At 70.0% G+C, this 17,109-nt stretch overlaps 1 protein-coding gene across 2 annotated transcripts in view; it reads left to right on the forward strand.

Moving 5' to 3' along the window:
• GSE1 (Gse1 coiled-coil protein) overlaps positions 1–17,109 on the forward strand; it is a 124,114-nt gene that overhangs the window by 12,090 nt on the left and 94,915 nt on the right. The window lies entirely within an intron of this gene.

Raw genomic sequence — 17,109 nt, forward strand, 5'->3', positions numbered from 1 at the left:
GCCGGACGCGGGGCAATGCTGGCTGCGTGCGCCGGGCGCCTTGCGCAGCCTGCCACCAAAACGCCCGTTTCCCCCCTCTTCCTCCCCTCCCGCCCGTGCTAAGGCAAGCGCTGCCCGGCTTTAGTAGATCCCGGGAGGCTGAAGTCTGTCTACCCGTGGTTGCGGCAGCAGCTGCCCCGGCTTCCCCTGCAAACCCGCTCGCCTGCCGGGGCGGCCGTGGCCCTGGCGCGCTCGGCGGCACGGCCAGGGCTGCTCCAGCTGGAGGGGGGTCGAGGCGGGTTGGGATCCCGGCTCGGGCGCCGCGTCGGCAGTGCCCGCGCGGCGGATGGCTGTCGCCTGACGCGCTGCACCGTCCTGTCCCTGCTCGCGGGGCTCTGCGGGGAGGGAGCCCTTGCTGCGGCAGAGCTTTGCGCCGAGGTGGCAGCTAACGTGGCGAGGACCGCGTGGGTCCTGGACCTGGCTGCCTGCGGGGTTGGTGGTGACGCTCCTCGCCGCAAGGGACGTTCCCCGCGGGCGATGCCGCAGAGACCTTGCAGAGCTGTGACTTGCAGCGCCGGTGGGGCGACTCGGCTCTGGGCTTCAGCTGCAAAACTCTGCTTTGCTCCTTCGGGCGGCCGGGGGTGCAGCTGCCATCCTGCCCCTCGTGCTGCAAGAGGGGAGCTGGGACGACCCGTTTGACTTGGTCGGGGACCAGCTCGACGGCCGGAGCCCCTGTGACGCCTCGTGAAACAGGGCTGGGACCCGTTTGTGCTGCCCTGCGTAGCAGGCGGGGGGTTTTTCCTCCAGCCCAAGCGCTGCCAGGACGCTGTTTTCGGGTGCCTGCATCCGAGCGCTGGCGTCAGCTTGCAGGCTGCTCCCGGCGGGTTGCACCCAGCGCCTGAGCAAACCTCCGGCCGTCCTGGCGCTGGCAGCAGGCCACCACGGCCGCCCCCGTGGGGCCTCTGGCTGCACCTCCGCTCCGCTCCTTGCTCGGCATCGGGGGCAAGGCAGCCCCCTCGCGCCCGTGCCGTGCCACGCGCCGGGGCTCGGTGCAAACAGCAGGCAAAACCCTGCCGAGCCCTTTGTGCGAGGGCTTCGGGGTGGCCGCGGTGGGGTTTGGGAGCCCCCGCTTTCGGCCCGCCGCCCCCCCCCCGCCGCGGGGGCTGTGCCCGGGGGGAGCCGCCGAGCCTCGGCCGCCCGTCCGAGCGCCGGGCACCAGCTCAGGAAATCGCCGTCTGGCCCGGCGCTGCCTCTTCCCGCCGGCTCCCGGGCGGGCGTGCAGGTGGGAGCCGGGGCTCAGCCCGCTGCCGGGCGTCCCCCCCCCACTCCCGGTGCCAACCCCTGGATAAACCGCTTTGCCACCGATGCGCGGTGTGACCCTGGGCACGTCCCTCCCGCTGGTGGGGACCTCAGCGCGGGGACTGTTTCCTTCCCAAAGAGCCGAGATCTGGGGCACGAGGGGAGAGATGAGCAGGGAGGGTGGTGGTGCTGCGTGGTGGGCTGTTCCCAGCACCGCGGCTGCCCCGTGGGCCCCCCCCCTCTCCCCCGAGGCCTGGGATGCTGCGGCTGCCGCCGCCGGAGTCTCGGCGGGGACCTTGGAGCTGAGAAGGTTTTGGTTGTGGCCGAGCATCAGCCTTTTGTTCGGCAGTTTGCAGCAGGGTGGACGGATGGACGGACCAAGGGACGGGCGGGCGGGCAGCTGCGTGCGGCACAAGGCGTCTCTGGTGCCGGGCGAGCAGCAAATTGCCACCATCAGGTTCCATCTGCCTGCAGCACGTTGCCGGCTGAGAAGCTTTTCATCATATGACGATCAAGCGCTAGTGATTTCAGTTATTAGCCTGGCCAGGAAAAAAAACCCCATATATTTTATATATATATATGTATGTCTTCCACCCTGTCTCCTTGTCTTTGCTGCTAAAACAGCTGCGTTTTCTTCTTCCCCCCCTGCTTCAGAATAACTAGCGTGTGTTATCCCGAAGTGAAAACTCAGGGAAGACAAGGCCCTTCAGTTTTCCTGGGAGGTGAACTTGCCAAGGTCAACCCCGGGCAGGGACGGAGGGACCGGCTGCCTGGCGGGCCAGCAGCAGCGCCTGGGTTTCGCAGCGCGTTGCGCCCCGGCTGGCTCGTGGGTGCTGGTTGCGCCTCGGAGGCGCGGGGCTCTGCTCGCCCTCGGCCGGGGTGCGGGCCTGGCGGGTCCCGGCACCGGCTCGCCGGGGGAAGCCGCCTCTCCTGCCTTCGGATACGCTCCAGATGCCCTGGCTGTGGTGTCTCTGGAGCGGGAGATGAATCCGCTCCTGTCGTCTTCTGTTTGCAGTCCAGAACATCTGCGCAGTAACTAGGAAATCTGGCCTTTCTCCTGCTTCTCAGCCAGGTCCTGTCAGTTCTTTCCTCTCCCCAAAAAGGACTTTTTTTTTTGTTTTTTTTTTTTTTCTTCCCTCCACTACTTGCGCAGTGTAACCTGCTCCCTCTCTGCTCGCTCCGGGGGTCGGGGCCCTGCCTGGCTTTTCCTCCTCGTGGCAGGCGCAGCTGTAGCAAAGCTGCCCGTGGCGCTGGGGGGGGGTTGCAGGGCAGAGCCCCGGCGGGTAGCTGGTGTCGCAGGCGGTGCGAGGACACTTTGGTGTCACGGTGGCCCCGCAAGGGAGCGAGCCCCTGCGTCACCTGTTTGTTCCAGCTGTGCTTCCCTCCCCGGTGCCCCGTCCTGGTACTCCCCAGGCCTGATCCCGTATCCCTCGGTGCAGAGCCCCGGGGGGCTGGCCACGCTTGCAGCGTGCATGGGGCTGCGCAGAGCCTTTGCTGCCAGGGGCCCGCTCCCAAGAGCTTGCACGGCCCCTCTGAACACGCAGCTCGCAGCGATCCCGCCGGCCGCGGTGCTGGGTCCCTCCTCGGACGCCCGCGGCACGACGGCAGGCACGGTCCCGCGGCCGCCGAGCCGGGCCTCCTCGGGCGTTGCACAAGAGCTTTGCAGGACCCCCCGGCCGCAGGAGCCGACAGGCGCGTGCAAACCTGCGGCCGCCGCAACCCGACTTGAGCGCGTCCGCGGAGCGCCAGCCGCGCTCCTTGCTCTCTCGCGCTCCCTTCTCCGTTAGGTAGCTTTTTTCTTTTTCCTCCTCTTCTGCTCTGCTTTTTTTTTTTTTTCTTTTTTGGCCCTGTGCTAAATTTCTCCCCTCGCTGCCCTGTGTCTGGTGGCGCTGGCTCCGTGCCCGGTGCCCGAGGTCTTGCAGCACCCGGAGGCGGCTGCAGGGGCGGCGTTGGGGGGGTGCGCTGATGCCCTTGGGGAAGCGGCTGAGCGTGCAGGCTGTGCTGTCTGCCCGTGGGCTTCCTCCGGCTGCGCCCGGGGCGGAAGAGCCTCCCCGGGGCAGCTGGCACCTCTCTGCAGCCGGAGCGGTTTTTGGGGTGGGTGCGTGGCCCGGAGGAGAGCGCCCGGCAGCTCCGGGCACCTGGAGGCGACGTGCCCGCGCCGGCCCCAGCCCGGTGAGCTGGATCCGCAGCTGCTCTTCCTGGCCGGTCTGCGGCTTCTCCGCTGCGGTCACCGGCGTGCCGGGCCAGCCGGGGTCCGGCTCGGAGCAGCTGTTGGGCCCTTTTATTTTTAATTCCCGTGGGGCGGACGGAGAGGGGAGGGAGGGCAGCGGCGCGGATGAGGATTTCCCCCTGCATGGGCAGCGCCGGGTGAGCTGGAGACCTCTCGGGATCCCCCCCCCCTTTCCTGTTGTCCTCCCGTTTTGGGCCAAAATACGTATCTGGTGGGCGGCTGCAAAAATAGCGCTTGGTTGGAGTTAGGAGGGTGGCGGGGAAGGGCTGGGAGGGGGCCGGGGTGCGGGGGGCAGGTCCGGTTTCTCCCTTTCCTGGAGGAATTAGGGAGGCCACATGCTGCCAGGAGTGTTTGGCTGGTAGAGGCAAGCGGAGGCTCCGAGGAGGCGAGCAGGCGTCCGCACAGATGGAAATTTGATCACCCACGGCTCAACAGATTGTTTGATTTATTTTAAAATCAAGCAGATGGCTGCAACAGGAGTTTGTTTAAGTTCAGCTCCGAGCTGGGCCAACGGCCAGGATGCTCGGGGGGGGGGGGGGTTGGGGGGGGGGAAGAGGAGGCGTGCCAAAAAATGTTCAATGACTTTGGTCATCAACCACCTCTTTGCCTCCTCGCCGCTCCCGCGCGCCCCGGCTCCCCCTCTTATCGCATCCTTTCCCCCAGCTCTTGGCTCTCGCCTCTCGCTTTGTCTCTCCGGGGGTGCGCGCACGCACTTGCCCTCGGCTTTTCCTCCCCGGCTCGCTCTGGTGCGTTTAACTCTCCCTCGCCCACCCCGTTTCGCTGCCCGGCGCGGGGGCGTCCTGGGCGCGGGGAGAAGACCCCGAAGCGGTGAGGGACGGCTCCGAGCGGAGGCAGGGATGCAGCCCCCGGAGCGCCTGCGGCCCCGCCGGGACGGGGATGCTCTCGCCGGGCAGGGAGCCCTGGCGTCGCCCGCCGGGGCGAGCGGGCACGTCGCCCTGTCCGGGTGCTGGGAGAAGGAGGGACCCTCCCTGCGCGTCCTCGGGGTCTGCCTGGGGCCCGTGCCGGGTGGGAAGGGTGGAGGAAGGGGCTTTGGAGCTGGGCACGGCGCTCGGAGAGACGGCGGGATGGCCGGAGCTGCTGCCTGTGCCGGCTGCCTCCCCGCCGCGTGCCTGGGCGATGCTCCGGGAGCACCGGGCGCCCCTCGGCGGCCCCGGGCCGCGGACCTGGCCGGCCCCCGGCGTGGGAAAGACCCACCTCTTGCCGTGCGTTTTCCCACCGGGGCGATGGCCTCCGAGGCGGCCGCTTTGCAGGCGCTGGCCTCGCGGCGTGGCCCTGCCTGGGCGAGGGGGCCGGCGAGGCTTTCGGGAGGCTGCCCGCTCCCGCCGGGGCCCGAAAGGGTTAAGGCAGGAGAAGGAAAACAAGAGTGCTGCAGGGCCTGGGTGGCTGACAAGCCAAACAACTGTTTTTGACTCACTGTTGCCGCCTTGCCAAGTGCAATTGCTTCCACATTCTCGTCCCTCCGGCTGGAGGGGCGCGCGGAGACGCCGGCTTTTCTGGGAGCCGCCGGGAGCGGAGGGGGGATGCCGGGGGGAGGTGGCAGCGGGGAGGGCTGGCTGAGCGCGGCCTTTTCTCCTCTCTCGGTTTTCCTCCCGTTCGAGCGGCAGGGACGGGATTCGGGTGCCATGTCCCGGATTGAGGTCCGTGCACAGGAGGTGCCCCGAAGGGCGGCTTTTCCCTGCTGAGTTGGGTTTTTTTCCCTCTCCCCCCCCCGCCCCAACCAAGGCTGGTGCTGCCGGGGGATGGAGGGGCAGCAGCATCCCTCTGCCTTCCCCTCTCGCGCCCCCGCCGCGTCCCGGGACGGAGAGCGCCGGTGCGTCTGCGCCACCCGCGTTGCAGCCCCCGCGCCGAGCGAGAGCCACCCCGCTGCAAGCCTGCGGGGCGGGGGGGGCGCCGGCACCCCGCCGGCCTGACCGGGGGCGGCGAACCGAGCGTGCCAGCGAGGCGGGAGAGCCAAAATCTGCCAGCGGCTCGAGAGGAGGGGGCGAAACGCTAGTGAAACCCCCAGGCCTCCGAGCGCTGGTGCCGTTCTGCAGCAGAAATAGGTCCTCGGAGCGGGGGCTTGGTAGCTGCTGCTAAGATGGGAGCTAGTCAGGGCTGCCGCTTTGCGGAGTTAATTGTCTTCTGAGTGGGGATTGTGGTGGTGTGTGTGTGTGTTTTTTGGTTTTTTTTTCTTTTTGTTCCTTGGGATTATTTCTTGGCAAACGAGGCATTGTTTTAAAACGCTGAGCTCTGCTCCCTCTGAACTGCTGGCTGCGAAGTGGTACGTAGGAGATCCTCATCTCGGAGAGAGGGGGGATTTAAAAAAAAAAAAAAAAAAGGGAAAAAGCAAGCATCCCCAGCTGCTTTGCAGCGCGAGCCGGGGGTCGCAGGGCAGCAGGAGAAGCTCCCGCGTGGTTTTCCGGGGTGGAGGGGGCTGAGCAGGCGTCCCTGGGGACGGAGGGAGAGCACGGCCGGCTCCAGGCAGGGAGCGGATGCGGAGATGCCCCGGGCGCGGGGAGGAGCGCCCGGGCTCCCCCCCGTTCGCCAGAGCCAGGCAGGGTTTTTGGCTGAGGGTCGCCGGTGGGGACGCCCGGGAGCACAGCGTCTCCTAGCGCCGCTGCGGGCTGCTTGCCGCCGTCCAGGCCTTTCCGCTTGGGGAAGAGCCGAGGGTCCTGCCGCAGGCGGTGCCGCGGGGCGCCTCTCCGGCCTCGCTGCAGCCGCCGGCTCCCGTTTCCCCGCGGGGCGGGCAGGGGGGGAGCTCGCCGGGGTGCCGCCAGGACGGGAGGGAGGGTGCGCGCCGGGCTGCTGAGCTGCCGCTGCAGCTCCCGCCTCTGCCGCGGCGGGCCCTTGGCGCAGAAGGAGTCGCAAAACTTCGCCTGAGCCGTCCCGCGGACGCGGCAGACGCGCTCCCCGTCGTCCTGAGGCCAGGCCGGCCGCTTGGCCGACCTTCGCGCGTGTCCCAGCGGCCCGGCTCCCGCGCCCCCCTGCTCTCCCCGGGCTCCTTCCCGCGTTGGTGTCTGCAAGACCAGTGGCAAACGTCGTTCGTGCAGAGCCAGAGCTGGCCCTTGCCTGCCGGGGAAGGGCTGGGGGCTCTTTGCCGGCTGGGGGGAGGAAGACTGGTGTTAGCGGGGGGCCTGCCGTCGGATCGCTGCTTCCCTGGGCGCGACGCGTCGCCCAGGCAAATCCTGTTGGCAGCAGGCGTTTTGCAGGGGGGTAGTTTGCAGGAGGGGTTTGCAGGGGGGTAGTTTGCAGGAGGAGTTTGCAGGGGGGTAGTTTGCAGGAGGGGTTTGCAGGAGGGGTTTGCAGGGGGGAGGTTTGCAGGGGAGAGGTTTGCAGGGTATCCCTGCCCATGCCCGGGGTAAACAGGACCCGCCGCTCTCCTATGTGGCTTAGAGCTAGGTGCCATCTCAGCTGGGCCGGTTTTATCCCCCGGGGCGCGCGAAGGAGAGAGGAGGGTTTGGGGCGCCGGCGGTCGGACTGCACTCCTGCCGCTGCAGCCGGGTTCCCGTGCGCCCTCTGCTTTTCCGTCCGGACGGCCGGAGCCGCGGGGAAACCCAACGACGGGCCCCAGGTCAGGCGCAGGCTTAGCGGGCCGGCGCGCCGTGCGTCAGCCCGGGCCGCGTGGCCGGGGGCACCGCCGGCGAGAGGCTCCTCGTCGGGACGTAAGAAGGCGGTTACGGGCCGGGATCGCCTTTCGGGGCCGCGCCGTGCCGTGGGGCTGGGGCGTAGCGGCCGGCTCGCGGCGGCTCTGCCTCCTAATGTGTTTGCAAATCCTCGCCAGCTGAGGGGATTAAAGCCGGCATCTGGCTTGCTTTATGATATTAAAACAAAGGGAGTTGTAGGCGCCGCGATTGGGGCAGGCGAGGGAGGGGGCGGGGGGCCGGTGGGCTGCCTGCCGAGGTGGAAGCGCTGGGAAAACATGCAGGACTCCTGGCGAGCCCCCTGCCCTCACCCCCAGCCCTTCCCGGGAGGTTTTTCTGGGCGATAAAACAACCTGGTGTGCTTTTCCTGCCCCCCCCCCCCCCCCCGAGGCCCCCCGGCAGGGGACCGCCTGGCCCGTCTCGCGGCGCCGCTGCCGGCCACCGAGCCCGTCGGAGCCACCCGCTCCGGCCAGGCTCCCTGCGCCGTCCCCGCCGCCGGCACCAGGCTGGCAGAGGGGAGCGCTGGGAATGCAAAAGCGGGTGGGATTTGGGTTGGTTTTTTTTTTTCTTTCTTTCTTTCTATTTACTTATACATGTTCTTTGCAACCGCGCTGTGCTGCTCGCGCAGCGGCAAGAATTCAGGAAGCCGGCGTGCGGCGGGTGCCAAGTCAGGCTGTACCGCAGCCAAGACCCTGCTTGTTTTCTCGTCTTGCTGGAGCCAGTAAGTGACCTTATTAGCTTAGGGGGCAGCTGCCTTATTAACACACATCTGGCTGCGAGGAGGCCAAATAGTCCCGATATTGTCTTCCTGCCCGCTCCTAACCTCGCGTTACCTTGCAGGAATGCCGGCGGGGGGCTCGGCGCGGCCGCCCGGGGTTTCTCCCTCCTCGCCGCGGCCCGGCTCTGCCCCGTCCCTGCCCGTGGGACCGGCTTTTGGCGGTGTGGGGGGGGAGCAGGAGTACTCAGGTGGGTTTTTGGGTCTCCTTGCGGCCAGCGGGGATGAATTTAGGGTTATGGTGTTGACAGCCGGGCAGGGAAGCGGGGGGCAGGTGCCCGGCGCGGGCTCCGCCGTGCTCTTGGCATCGCCCCATCTCTCCGCTGCAGCCGTCTCTCTTGTCCTGGTGGGGCTTTTCGGGGCCCGATGTTGCCCCATGGGATGGAGGGTTGTGCCGGGGGCGCTGCCCCGCTCTCCTAGCGCATCCCGGAGAGCGGCGCGGCGGCGCTTCTCCGCCGCTCTTCCCCCCCTTCCCAGCATCTGCGGTGCAGGGGCTTTAGGAGTTGGGTGGGTTTCTGTGTATTTAGTGAAAATTTTTATTTTTCTTTCCAGTCTTTTCCATGCACGTGCGTGGCTTCCCCTTTCGACGTGCACGAGGCATCGGCACCCAGAGCGCCCTGCAGCGCGGAGTTCCTCCGGTGCGCGCCGGGCTGCTCGTTTTGGGGCTGTTTCTGGCTGCTTTGGCCCTCGAAGAGAGCACGTTCCCGCGGGGGGCCGAGCTGGGATGCTCCGGCAGGGCTGGAGGAGGGAGGCTTTGCCGCGCTGCTCCGGCCTCGACCCCGGCACCGCTGGGGGGCCGGAGCGGCCGGCTGCATCCCGCCGGCAGCATCTGCGGGAGCGGGGAGGGGGGGAACGCGCTTGCGCGGCGCCGCGGCCGCGTCTCGCCCAGCGCCGCGGCGCTTCCTCTCCCCGGCTATAATTAGCCCCTGGCGGGGGGGGGGGGGCCTCCGCTGCCTTCCCGGCCGCGCTAACGAAGCGGGGCCGGGGCGCACTCCCCGGGGCGCCCGCCCTGCCGGGCCGCCCTTTGTCCTTCTTGGCGCGTCCGGGCGCTCGGCAGCTCCTGGCTTCTGCCGCCTCCTTTGGAAATTCAAAACATTTGCAGGGCGGCCCGCTCGCGCCCTCCCGGCTGCGGAGCGAAGCGCTTGGCGGCCGCCTCTGCTTTCCTTGGCTGCTTCTCCCTCTTGTTCCGGCTCTTTAGGGTTCTCCCCCCTTTTTTTAAATTATTATTATTTATTTATTTTTTTTTCCCTCTGCCGAGCGGTTTGCAGGAAGGGCGATGGGGAGGGGAGGCAGCCCCCCGCGCCGGCCGGTCCTGCCTCGGCACGGGGCATCAGCGCGGGAAAAGGGACCGCCGGAGCGGCGCTGCGGGCCGGGGCGCAGGACCTGCCTTGCAGCCGGAGCGGTGCAGCCCTGTGCCAGCGCTAATTAGCCCTGCCTGAGCAGGAGGGTTAATTAGCTCCTGGGAGAGGGGCGTGCGGCTGCTGCGTCTCTGCAGACCGGCACCGGTGCTGGCCCCCTCCTGCGGTGCAGCCGGGGTTGGGGTGGGGGGTTAAACCGGGGGGGAGCCACCCGTTTCGTTTTGCCCACCCGGGAACCGAAAGGAGCCGCCTGGCTTCCCGACGCGGACGCCGCGGGCCAGGCGGGGAGAGGAAATCCCCCGGCGATGCAGCCGACGCGCTCAAAAACCGCCGGAGAGAGGCCGCTCGCCCTTGTTCCTTTCCTCTTTTCTCTTTTTTTGCCCAGTTTTGTTTGCAGCGCTGCGCAGGGCCGTGTTTGCCCCCGTGGCCGCCCAGGACTCGTTGGAGGCGGCGCGCCGGCGGGCGGCTTTGCATGCCACGGGGGTGCCTGCGGGCCCCTGAAATCAAGCGGTCCCTTCCGGGGCCCAAAATGACCCCCGCGGGGGCCGGGACGCCCTCCCTGCGCTGGCCGAGGGGCTGGCGCGCACGGCGGGGGCGAGCTGCGCGGCGGCTGTCGGGGCGGCGGCGGGGAGGGCCGGGGCCGGGGAGGTCGCGAGGACGAGGAGCTTGAACTTGAATGAGACGGTAATTGCGCCGTGCCTAATTACAGGGAAAGAGCAAATCGCTCTGGCGCTTGGTGAAGCGCCCGACGCGGACTAACGAGGATAATTAGGGATGAGACGGGAAGCTGCCGCCTCCCCGCTCGCCCGCTGCCGGCCCTCGGGGTCCCCGCTCTGCCCCCCCCCCCCCCCCCCCGCCCCGGCTTTCGGTGGCCCCGGTGGCGGCCGAGCGCGGAGGAGGCCGTGCACTAATGCGGGCTGACGCTAGAGCGCACCAGAAGCATGCATCCTCCCGGGGACGCGGTGGCACCCAGCGGGGCCACCTGCCCCGGCCACCTGCCCGCCGGGCACCCCGGGCCGGCCCCGCCGCCCCCTCGCCCTCGCCGCAGGCGAGGTGGGATTTGTCTTTCACGCCTGCCTCCCCGCGCCGGGGCTCGGTGGCCCGCGGGAGACGTCGTTAGCAGATGTCGGGGGCCGTGATTTATGCGGCCGCGCTGCCTAATTGCGCTGCTGCTTCGCCGGCCGGAGGAGCCGAGCGGAGATGAAAGGAAGCAGCAACCCGTCCGGGCGGCCGAGAAACGCCTCTGGCCTGCCGGCCGTGCCCCGCGGCGCGGGGGCGAGGAGCAGCCGCCTCCAAATTAGGTTCAGCTCGTAATGCTGCCGTAATCGGCTTAGGAAGCTCGGCCGCCGCAGGTAGGCTGAACGGGGCCGGCGGTGCCGCCGAGCTGGCGCTGGGACGCCCTGGGCACCATCCGGTCACCCCGGAGCGAGGCCCGTCCCCTCCTGCTGCCCCGGGAGCGTTTGCTGCCCGTGGGCTGCCGGAGAGGTAGCAGCCGCCGGAGGCTGGGAATAAGCCGTCTCCAGGGTGGGAAAGGGCCTTGCAGCCCCTGTGTGCCCCCAGGCGAGGTAGGTGCCAGGCCGCTCCGGCGGGTTTGCTCCGGCGTTTCCTGGGGGTTTCTGCCGAGGTCCCGTCGCCGGAGCGGAGAGGCGAGCGGTGCCCGGCCCCGGCGCGGCGTGGTCCCACCCGGGGACCGGAGCGGGTGCCACCGTGCTCGCTGGCTGGGGGCACGCGGGGGTCTGCGGGGAGAGGCAGGGGGGAGGTCGCCCTTCCCAGCCTGTCCTGCGTGCGTGTCTCCTTGCTGTCTCCTCCTTCCCCCCCCCCGCCTTTGAGCAGCTGTTCTCTAATAAGCTGTTAATGATGATACAGTAAGTAGAAGCGGAGAGTCCTGCGGGAGCTGCCACGATTTGTGTAATTGGTCTCGGAGGAGACAAAAGTATCTAATATTTACATGCCGGTATTAGTCCCCCGGGAGCGCTGTCTGGGCTGGAGCGGGGAAGGCAGCTCCCAGCCTCAACCTGCCTGCTCCCATCTGATGGATCGTCAGATCCCTAACGTATGGAAATTGCTGGCGAGGGAGGGGGGGCGCCGGCAGGCCGGCGCGGGGCGCGGGCGTCCCTCCGAGCTCGCCCGCTGCTCGGACGCTCGCCCTCCGAGCGCGGTCCCCGCCGGGGCGATGCCGGCGGCACGAGGCGGCTGGTGTGCAGGAGCGCGGGCGTTTGGCGAAGCGGCTTGCGGGAGCAGGGTGGGCCCGGCGGGAAGGATGCCGCGGATCCGGGCGAGCTGCGCGCTGGCGCAGGACGCAGGCGGGAGGGCGAGGAAGGGGTAGCCGGAAGCCGCCCGTCGCTGCCTCTTGCTTGCCTGCCGGGGCTCCCCGGGGTGGATTTGCGAGGGCTTTGTCCGGGCTCCATATGGGCCGAGATTAAAGCGACACGTTCCATATGGGCAGATTAGGTGGCGCGAGCAGCTCCCGAGCCGGCGGCTGGGGCGGCTGCCGGAGCGAGGACGGGCTCGGCGCGGGGCGGGCGAGGGGTGCACGCCGCTGGGCGCCCCCTCCCCGGGGACGGCCCGTCCGTCCGTCCGTCCGCGGGGTGGAAGGGGAGGCTTTGCCGGAGCTCCCGGCCCGGCGGGTTGGAGGCAGCCCTGGCGTCTCGCGCCCGTCCCGTCGGCAGAGCCGCGGGGCTGGGTGTCGGGAACGCCGAGGGCAGAGCTGTACCGCCCATGCTGGGCTAGCAAGTCGTTAGTGGAAGGGGAAACCGAGGCACGGAGCGGCTGGGCTCTGCGCTGCGCTGCCGTCGGCACTGGGGAGCAGCGCCCAGGGCGTTCCCCCCCCCCCCCCGTGCCGCTGGCCCCTCAGTGCGCCGTGTCCCCACGGCTCTGGGACTGTCCCCTCCTGCAGAGGTCATGCACGAGCCCCGGCTGGCTGCACTCCCAGCAACTCCCCGTCCCTCCCCAAAGCCCTTTGCCAAATGTGTTTGTCCCCAGTGCCCTTGAGCTCCGTGTGGTTTTCCTGCTGCCGGACTGCGGTTGTGCCGGGGGAGCACGAGGGCCGCGGTGCCGCTGCCCGAGGGCTCAGCGGGGCCCCTGCGAGCCGGGTCCCGCAGGGATGCAAGGGCCTGGGCTGGCCTTAGCGTGGATGGGGGCGCGCAAAGCAGCTGCAGACCGCTCCATTGGAGAGGCCAGGGTGCTAAGCGTATGCCTGGGGAAACTGAGGCACGGGGTTGGCACAGGGAAGGCGCAGCACAGGCAGCAGGAGTTTGACGCCGAGCGTGCTTTCGCCTTTAGCATCCGCATCCTCCTCTGGCCGGGCTCAGCGGAGGCGCTGCGCGGAGAGAGGAGCCGCCGTGCCCAGCCCCGCGTCCGGCGGCCGCAGGAGCGGCGCCGCGGCGGGGATACGGGGCCGCTTTCCTGCTGATGCCCTGCAAGCAGAGAGCGTTTCCCACCCCTCGGAGGGCGCCCGGCAATCCGGCGACGGGGATTTTCGGCAGAGCCCGGGGGATGCCGGAGCCCCCGCTCGGATGGCGGCGGCGTGCCTCGTCTCGGTGCCGCTGCCGCCAAGCCTGGCCGCGCCGGAGCCCCGCGCGGGGGGGACGCCTTGCTGCGCCTGGCCGGCCGAGCGCCTCCGCTGCAGCTCCGGACCTGGCAGCCGCGACACGGAGGAGTAAAACACCTCGTAAATGTAGCAGCCAGGGGCGGCTCTGAGTTTCTCCAGCAAGCCGGCGCGGAGGCTGCCCTCCTCGAAGGCGCCTGGCGCCGGGGCAGATCCCTGCGGGGGCACCCGGGGCTGTTGGGGACCGGCTGCTGTGCAGCATCCTCAGGATGCGGGGCATCCCGGCGGGGACCAGGGCACCCCGCGCTGTGCACCCTGGCTCTGCAGGGCCTCTGGCGGGGTGGGGGTGGGGGGCACAGCACTGCACCCCCCCCTGCAGCCCTGCCACCCGGCAGCCTCCTTTTTCCACCCGGATTCCCGCTTTCCCATTGCCGTGGCAACCTCCGGCATGGCAACGCGGCGCCTTGTGCAAGGGGACGTCTCGCATGTGCCCGCCGCATCCCCGGAGCCCCCTCGCGGCGCGGCTGGGGCGGCGGCGGCGGGGCCGGTGTGCGGCGCGCAGCCCGCGCCAGCCTGGCGGAGGCTGCCCGGTGCTGGCGTGGCTGCGCCTCCCCTTTGCCCGCAGAATCAAAGGCGCAGTGTGTTGCAACAGCTTAAAATTAGACCGGGGAGGTTTGCTTTGGATGCTGCCTGCCTTGTCCTGTCCGTTCGGGACCGACGTCGACACAGACCTGGCTGCAGCAGCGTGCACGATCCAGGGTCCCGCGGCGGGACGTGCCGAAAAAAGAGAAGGGCCAAGGGATGCCCAGGGGCACGCCGAGCTCGAGGCAGGGCTGCGGAGCCGGCGGCGCTCCGGCTCGTCCCCCTGGATTCGCACCCGCCTTGCGGAGATGGGAAACCATCCGCTCTTCTCCATCCATCCATCTGCCCGCTCCCCGTTCAGCGCTGCCCGGGCTGGGCACGACCCGCGGCGGCGCTGGCTGCTCCTTCCGGCCCTGCTCCTGCATGATTCATGGCCGTGCCTCTCCGTCCCTGGCCTCCTTCCAGCCTTTTCCGACGCTCCCTAATCCCAGGGTTGCAGCGGGGCGGCTGCCGATGCCACCTCCAAAGTGCTGGGAGCAGCTGCTTAAATATCCCGAGCGCGTTGGGTAAACAGGACCTGGGCGCTGACCTAACAGCCATTTTGACACGCCGAGAAACGGCAGGCGTTTGCAGGGGGCCGCTCCTGCTGCCCGGCCCCCCCCCCCCCCGGCTGCTGCGCTCGTTTCTGGGGCACGGGGGCCACGCGCGGCCCGGGCGCTGCAGCCCCTTCGGCCACGGGTCCCGGCATCATTCCCCCCCCCCCTTTTTTTTTTGGCTGGTGCATCCCCCCCTCACCCCCCCCCGACCCTTCTCCTTGCTGCCCCCCCCCCCGGGGCAGGACCCAAGAGCTTTGCATTTGCAAAGGGGTTGGTGGGCGCATCCAGCGCGCTCAGCACCCTCCCGGCCTCAGGGCTCGCGGTGGACCCTTGTGTCTCCCAGGGGGGTGCATCGCTGCGCGTGTGTTTGGGGGGGGGGGGGGAGGCGTGCGCTCTGCCCCTCCCTCTCCCCCTCCTGGGTTATCTGGTAAATCTGCTAAGCAGGGGAATCGGCGCAGCCGCCATCTGCGAGCCTGCCAATAATGGGATTAACTCTTTCCCCTGGCTGGCGCTGAGTCCGCCTGCAACTCTGGCATCGCCTGCCGGCCCCGAGGGATGCTGCCCGCCGTGGCAGCGCCTGCCTCGGCCCTGCTCGGGGCGGGGGGGGGGGGGGCGAGGCCTGGGGGCCCCTGCTTGGCGCCTCTCCCCCCTTCGCTGGGTTTGCTGGCATCGCCCGGGTGCCCTGCTGCGGCCCCCCGCGCTCTCGCCCCCCCTTGCCCTGCGCCGGCACCCTGGTGCGGATCGGCTCTGCCTCGGTTTCCCCTCCTGCAGGTCGGGGCGTTTGGGCGCTGGCGCGGGGCACCGCGAAGGCCCTGCCAGCGGACGCGCCCCTGCCCGGGGCTGCCGGGACCCCCCGGCCCCCCAGCCCCGCTGCCGGCGGGCGAGCCCCCGCTAATCCTCGGAGGCGCTGGCGGGCCGGCTCGGCGCATGCCCCCGGAGCAGCTGCGAGGCTGGAGCCGCCTCGTCCCATCCTCCCTCCGCAACAGGTGGCTCCCCCCGGCCCACCCCCAATTGCCCCGGCCCCCTCCCCATCCACCCCTCCCCAGGTACCCCAGCCGGGGGGCATCGCACCCCCCCCTCCCCGGGCAGGCCGACCCCTTCCCCCCCCCCCCCCGAGGCCGGCCTGGGAGCGCTCATTAATTATCTAATCTTCCCTTTATGTTTAATTTACAGCCCTGCGCTGCTCCGGCCATATGCTGCTTTTGTTGTGTCTGGCTCTTTGTTGTGGCAGGCAGTGTTTGCTGCCGAGACCCCCCCTCCGCCCTTTGATCCCCCGCCACCCTCCAACCCCCCCCCCCCGCACCTTGGCGAGCCCCGGGGGACGTGGCACAGGGGAGGGGGCAAGTGCCTTTTTGTTGGTTATTAATTTCCCCAGCCGCCGTCCCCCCCCCCCCGCCTTTTCCTCCCTCTCCCGGCTTTCGCCGGCAGCTCCAGATTTGTGGAAGCTCGGTGCATGTGTGTGTGCAGCCGTGCCTCCTCCTCTTCCTCCTCCTCCTCCTCCTCCTCCTCCTCCTCGCCCCCGCTCGGCCGCCGCCAGCGGGGCTGCCGCGGGGTCCGCGCTCGTCCCAGCACCCCCGGCAGCGGGCCGGGGCTCCGCGGCCGCAGGTAGGTGCACCGGCGGCCGCGGGGCTGCCTCCTCCGCGCTGCGCCCGCCGCGGCCCTGCCGGGGGGCTCGGCACCGCGCCGGGCTCCTTGCAGGGGCAGCAGGGAGGGGGGGTGCCACCCCCGGGAGAGGGGGGGGGGACTGGTCGCTGTCACCGCTGCGGGCGCGGTGCCCTCTGCCCCCGGCGGCGCGGCGCGGTGGAGGGGGGGCCCCCCCCGCAGCCCCCCCCCCCCCCCCCGCCGCGGCGCCCCTACCTGCCCGCGCCCGCCCCCGGGGCGCGCTGCAACTCGCTGCAAAGTTTGCAAAGTGCTGCCGGGCCGGTGCGCGGGGCTTGATCCGGCCGAGCGATTTGTGTTTAAAAACAACAAGGCGGGGGGGGGTGGTGGAAAGCAAAGGAGGGAAACGGTGCTTGTGCAGGCGCACCCCCCCTGCCCCCCCCCGCCCCCCACGACCGCGGCTCTCGTTGGGGGGGGGGGGGCGGGCGCGAGGGCATCCCCGCCGGAGGGGCGCGCCGGGGTGGGGGGCGCAGCGGGGCCGCCGCCGGGAGGGGGGAAGGCTGAAGCGGGGTGAAACGGTCCTTCCGATTCCTGGAAACCAGGAGAGCGCAGCTGGGCTTGGCAGCGCTCCGGGCACGTCGGCCGCTCCAAGGGCAGGACGCGGCCCTGGGCTGGCTGCCCCGAGGCCGGGATGTGCTCGGGTAGCAGATGCTCTGGGGATTTGGGCTCTGCTTTCCGGGAGGGGGGAAGCGGTGCCTGGCAGATGCAGCAGGGGGGCGAAGGCTGCTGGTCCACGTGGGAGCCGCCGCTGACTCCCTGGGCGGCGCCAGCCTAGTTTTTCCGCCGTCTTTTGGGTGCTGGGGGTAATCGAGGCCCGGGTGCCCAGCTGGGCGTGCTTGGTGCTCAGCAGGGGAGCAGGTTGGAGCCACGCGTCCCGGAGGGATGCTCGGGGCGGGCTGCCTCGGCCCTCGGGGGCACGCCTGCGTCCCTGCGAGGGGGCCGCGTGCCAGCGGGGCCGGGGCAGAGCGTGCCGAGCTCAGGGCCTGGGCTGGCCCCGGGAGCCGAAAGCTGCGCGCGCGCCCCCTCCCCGCCGCGATCCCGAAGGTCGCCGCGAGCCGGGACCGCCGCGGTTCCCCGGCCCTCGGCTTGGCTGGCCCGGCTCCGCCGAGGCTGCTGGCCAGGTGAAACGGAGAAGGAACAAACCGCCTTTCATGCTCGCTGGAGGCCGCCTGCTCCGCGCACGTCCCGCCTCCGGGCCGGGGCGGAATTGGGGCATCCCAGGGCACGCTGCCGTGCCGTGCCGGGGCGGGGGGGGGCTGCACAGCCTGCCAGCCCCGCTGCATCCCCGGGGCCGGCCTCGGACGTCTTCGGAGATGCTTGGCGGGGGGCCGGCGAGGGTCCGTCATCCGCCGGCGGCTGCAAAGGGGCGCAGCGAAGCCCCGGGCGCAGCGGGAGCAGGCACCGGCGCAGCTGGCTTCCCTGCTCCGCCGCGGCCCCCCGCCA

Source organism: Struthio camelus, chromosome 10 (assembly GCF_040807025.1).
Source record: "Struthio camelus isolate bStrCam1 chromosome 10, bStrCam1.hap1, whole genome shotgun sequence".
Taxonomy (NCBI): Eukaryota; Metazoa; Chordata; class Aves; order Struthioniformes; family Struthionidae; genus Struthio; species Struthio camelus.